The 5,384-nt window shown below is 40.5% G+C and overlaps 2 protein-coding genes and 1 long non-coding RNA gene across 4 annotated transcripts in view; 2 read left to right on the top strand and 1 right to left on the bottom strand.

Moving 5' to 3' along the window:
- LOC118404963 overlaps window positions 1-5,351 on the bottom strand; it is a 13,394-nt gene extending 8,043 nt beyond the window's left edge. For both annotated transcript variants that reach the window (XR_004829829.1, XR_004829828.1), the window contains exon 1: window positions 5,125-5,351. This is a non-coding gene — a long non-coding RNA (uncharacterized LOC118404963). The remainder of the gene's footprint in view (window positions 1-5,124) is intronic.
- Window positions 1-5,384, top strand: part of LOC118404941 — a gene marked incomplete in the record, with an annotated part of 125,594 nt that overhangs the window by 57,745 nt on the left and 62,465 nt on the right.
- LOC118404956 overlaps window positions 1-5,384 on the top strand; it is a 15,516-nt gene that overhangs the window by 2,454 nt on the left and 7,678 nt on the right. The window lies entirely within an intron of this gene.

The following is a 5,384-nucleotide window of genomic DNA, read 5'->3' as shown; positions in this document are numbered from 1 at the left end:
TAAGTCTAGTCCGCAGTTGTCCTAATCATAGGAAATCTTGTTGCTTAAGTCTAGTCCGCAGCTGTCCAAGTCTAGGACATTTTCAAGTGGTGGTTAAAAACAAACGTCAAAACATTTATGCATTTTGCATCATCTCATTGTCAAACATTTAGCAAATTCTAAAGAAAGAAAACGGCCGTGGAAGGAACGTCTGAAATAAGTCGGTTAACCTGGAATCCAGTCTACCGTGGATTGGCCAGGCTACCTTCGGGACAGGATGGTCTTTCTACCGCCTGGATAATCTTTCACACCCGGTAGGAGTTTTGCACGGTAGGAGTTAAATTTGCCATCTACGGTACTACTGGCCGGCTAATATCCCACTGGGCTAAAGTCTGCGTGAAAATCCTACTGGGTGTGGCCGATTACCCCGGCGGCTGGGAGCTACACTGGCCCCGTACAAAGCCTGCACTAACTACGGTAGGCCGAGCCAGTAGTAGACTGGATTCCAGGTTATAAGTCGGTTGGCTATCAGGAGTAAGTCAACAGTTGTCTAGGCGTGGTTTGGAATCAACTTCCAACCAAACCGTGACCACCGCTGACTCAGAAACAAGGTGACAGCTACTAAAATGAGCGCCTATCGCCAAGGTCGACCAAAACCGCATAAGAGAATCGAAGCCATACTAGAGCACGTTTACAACAAGCGAAAATGCATCTGTCATTTGATAATCTCTTTTGGCATCTATATTTCAATTCGTGAGAGAGTTGGCTATCGGTCAGGAATAAGTCGAGAGAGACAGTAACTATGTGGCTTGTTATTGACAAAGTTTATGGGGATTTCTTCGCGACTTTTAGCGATTGAAGTGTCATGAATAGGCTGAAGCTGCTTACTAAAATGTACACAATATTCAATGATAGTCCAGAAATGGGACAGACCTGTGCATTATTGAAACAAACGGTATGGCGCATTTTTGTTTAAAGTCCAGTCTCTTCTGTTAAAAACACAGCCTGTGTGACCCCGTGACCCTCCTAGTAGTCCGACCAGTTTTGTCTACAGCTACCTTTGTAATCCCTCTTAGTATTTTTATTACGCTTAATTTCTGTGTCCTATTGATTTCGATATACGACACTGAAATTCATCTGTCGATTTGATTTCGACATACGAAATGGTACTGAAATTCTAGATTTACGCTTACATGTTTAAATATGAAAAGATCCGTTTCGACTTAACAGTTTACACTACCAATGCCTCAAGGACGTGCAAAAAAAGAAAACACTTGCGTTGTAGATAGTTATGGTAAGAATATTGGGACTCAGGTCAATTATATTGAGTACATTTATTTGTATACGACAGTTTTCTTGGCCGCCCACCCATTCTCTGGTGGCCTTCGTCCGACTAGTTTTGTTCAAGGTTAGTATTAAACCCCTGTTCTTGCGTTCACACTCAATTGTTAAAACACCCCTCTTTGCTCGTAGGGAGAGCTTTTTTCCTTCCATATGACATTAGCTTTAAAAAGTAGAAAAAAAAAACACAATTGACAATTTGAAATGGTTGTGCATAAGGGTATAGCCAAGATGTCAAAAAAAATTAGGATACAGGATACATGAAGATAGAGTAGGTTGAGTTGTCTAGATACAGTAGCGCTGGCTTGTTTCGTGCTCGCTCACCCGAGTATTCGAAGGTCACTTGAAAACATAAGTTGCAAGCATGAATTGTCGATTCAATACTGCCGGGAAACATTCAGTAGCACTTTCTTGATGCCTTTCGGTGCACAAACAACAAATAACAAAGTCATAGATGTAATCGTTGGATTATAGTGGAAAAAGAATTAAAATTTACCTTCGAATAATCACCTCTTCTGTTGCACTTATCGAAGATCCACTCCACCCATTCATCAGTCCTGTGCCATATATATGACTGATTAAGCAAAATGGAATGCTCTTCGTAAAAATGCATCTTTTTCAAGTTGTTAGTTGTTTTCAACCTACCATGCCTATTTCCATGAAACGAATTCTTTTTAGCCATCCGAAGTGAAATCAGTCCGTGTTGCAAACAGTCAGTCTGTGTGACCTATGACATGCAAATCAAATTGCCAGAAGCTAGGAACGGCTCCTGGTCGTCCAACCACTTCTAAAGTTCTACTCGGTCGGTGGGGACGAAAAACGAGATCCCCCAGCCCTTTTTTCATGGTACTGCCGAACTGCCTGTCACTTTTTTCATTGGAAAAAAAAACTCGTTCCAATGAAAGTCTTTAGTCTGCTTACAATGTCTTTTGAGATTGTTTGCAGAAATAATCATGCATTTTTAAAAGTCAAGCTGGTGGATCCAAGATGGCGGAGCCCAACTTGCATCTTAAACAAGTACACGCGCCTATCGCCAAGACTGATCAAAGAAAATCGAGGCCACACTAGAGCACGTTAACTACACCCGAAAATGCATCTATCATTTGAAATTTTCTTTTTGTATCTATATTTCAATTCGTGAGAGAGTTGGCTCTCGCGATCGGTCAGGAATAAGTCGAGAGAGACAGTAACTATGTGGCTTGTTATTGACAAAGTTTATGGGGATTTCTTCGCGACTTTTAGCGATTGAATTGTCATGAATAGGCTGAAGCTGCCTACCAAAATTTACACAATATTCAATGATAGTCCAGGAATGGGACAGACCTGTGCATTATTGAAACAAACGGTATGGCGCATTTTTGTTTAAAGTCCAGTCTCTTCTGTTAAAAACACAGCCTGTGTGACCCCCGTGACCCTCCTAGTAGTCCGACCAGTTTTGTCTTCAGCTACCTTTGTAATCCCTCTTAGTATTTTTGATACGTTTAATTTCTGTGTCCTATTGTTTTCGATATACGACACTGAAATTCATCTGTCGATTTGATTTCGATATACGAGATGGTACTGAAATTCTAGATTTACGCTTACATGTTTAAATATGAAAAGATCCGTGTCGACTTAACACACTACCAAAGCCTCAAGGACGTGCAAAAAAAGAAAACACTTGCGTTGCAGATAGTTATAGTAAGAATGTTGGGACTCAGGTCAATTGTATTGAGTACATTTATTTGTATACGACAGTTTTCTTGGCCGCCCACCCATTCTCTGGTGGCCTTCGTCCGACTAGTTTTGTTCAAGGTTAGTATTAAACCCCTGTTCTTGCGTTCACACTCAATTGTGTAAACATCCCTCTTTGCTCGTCGGGAGAGCTTTTTTTCCTTCCATATGACACCAGCTTTAAAAAGTAGAGAAAAAAAAAACACAATTGACAATTTGAAATGGTTGTGCATAAGGGTATAGCCAAGATGTCGAAAACAATTAGGATTCAGGATACATGAAGATACAGTAGGTTGAGTTGTCTAGATACAGTCGCGCTGGCTTGTTTTCGTGCTCGCTCACCCGAGTATTCGAAGGTCACTTGAAAACATAAGTTGCAAGCATGAATTGTCGATTCAATACTGCCGGGAAACATTCAGTAGCACTTTCTTGATGCCTTCCGGTGCACAAACAGCAAATAACAAAGTCATAGATGTAATCGTTGGATTATAGTAGAAAAAAAATTAGAATGTACCTTCGAATAATCACCTCTTCTGTTGCACTTATCGAAGATCCACTTTACCCATTTATCAGTCCTGTGCCATATATATGACTGATTAGGCAAAATGGAATGCTCTTCGTAAAAATGCATCTTTTTCAAGTTGTTAGTTGTTTTGAGTTTTCAATCTACCATGCTTATTTCCATGAAACGAATTCTTTTTAGCCATCCGAAGTGAAATCAGTCCGTGTTGCAAACAGTCAGTCTGTGTGACCTATGACATGCAAATCAAATTGCCAGAAGCTAGGAACGGCTCCTGGTCGTCCAACCACTTCTGACGTTCTACTTGGTCGGTGGGGACGAAAAACGAGAGCCCCCAGCCCTTTTTTCATGGCACTGCCGAACTGCCTGTTATTTTTTTCATTGGAAAAAAAAACTCGTTCCAATGAAAGTCTTTAGTCTGCTTACAATGTCTTTTGAGATTGTTTGCTGAAATAATCATGCATTTTTAAAAGTCAAGCTGGTGGATCCAAGATGGCGGAGCCCAACTTGCATTTTAAACAAGTACACGCGCCTATCGCCAAGACTGATCAAAGAAAATCGAGGCCACACTAGAGCGCGTTAACTACACCCGAAAATGCATCTATCATTTGAAATTTTCTTTTTGTATCTATATTTCAATTCGTGAGAGAGTTGGCTCTCGGTCAGGAATGAGTCGAGAGAGACAGTAACTATGTGGCTTGTTATTGACAAAGTTTATGGTGATTTCTTCGCGACTTTTAGCGATTGAATTGTCATGAATAGGCTGAAGCTGCTTACCAAAATTTACACAATATTCAATGATAGTCCAAAAACGGGACAGACCTGTGCATTATTGAAACAAACGGTATGGCGCATTTTTGTTTAAAGTCCAGTCTCTTCTGTTAAAAACACAGCCTGTGTGACCCCCGTAACCCTCCTAGTAGTCCGACCAGTTCTGTCTACAGCTCCCTTTGTAATCCCTCTTAGTATTTTTATTACGTTTAATTTCTGTGTCCTATTGATTTCGATATACGACACTGAAATTCATGTGTCGATTTGATGTGCCCACCCACCGTCTGACGAAATTTAATAGCGCGAGTAAAAACTCCTGGTTGTCCGACCAGTTTTGTTCAAGGCTAGCAAAAAAAACCCCTCTTCTTGCGTTCACTCTCAGTTGTTAGAATATCCAATTGTGCTCGTAAAGTGAGCTTTTGCGATCCATATGACACTAAATTTAAAAACAAAAAAACAACAAAAAAACACTATTGACAATTTGAAATGGTTGTGCATAAGGGTATAGCCAAGATTTAGAAAACACTTCAGGATACATGAAGATAGCCTAAGTTGAATTGTCTACATACAAGCGTGCAGGCTTGTTTCCGTGCTCGCTCAGCCGAATATTCGAAGGTCATTTCAAAACATGCACAGTTGCAAGCATGAATCAACGACTCAATGCTGACGGGAAACCTTTAGTAGCCCTTAAATGTTGTCCCCGAAGCACAAACATCAAAAAGCAAAGTCATAGAAGTGATGTCCATGATAGTTCATTAGATTATCATAGAAAAAAATTAAAAATTAGAAAAAGTAGTCACCTCTTCTGTTGAACAAAGCGAAGATCCACTCCACCCATTTACCACTCCTGTGCCGTATATGTGACTAATGAAGCAAAATGGAAACGCGCTTCGTAGAAAATCCATCTTTTTCAAGGTGTTAGTTGTTTGGAGTTCCCTGCCCACAACGCCTTTTTCCCATGAATCTTGTTCTTTTTAGCCATCCGAAATAAATTCAGTCCTTGTTGTGAACAGTCAGTCTTTGTGACCTTCTGACATGCAGTCAAATTGCCGGTGGCTAG

The sequence above is a fragment of the Branchiostoma floridae genome, chromosome 17 (assembly GCF_000003815.2).
Source record: "Branchiostoma floridae strain S238N-H82 chromosome 17, Bfl_VNyyK, whole genome shotgun sequence".
Lineage (NCBI taxonomy): Eukaryota > Metazoa > Chordata > Leptocardii > Amphioxiformes > Branchiostomatidae > Branchiostoma > Branchiostoma floridae.
The sequence above is the reverse complement of the archived record's forward strand: the minus strand, read 5'-3'. Positions and strand labels throughout refer to the sequence as shown.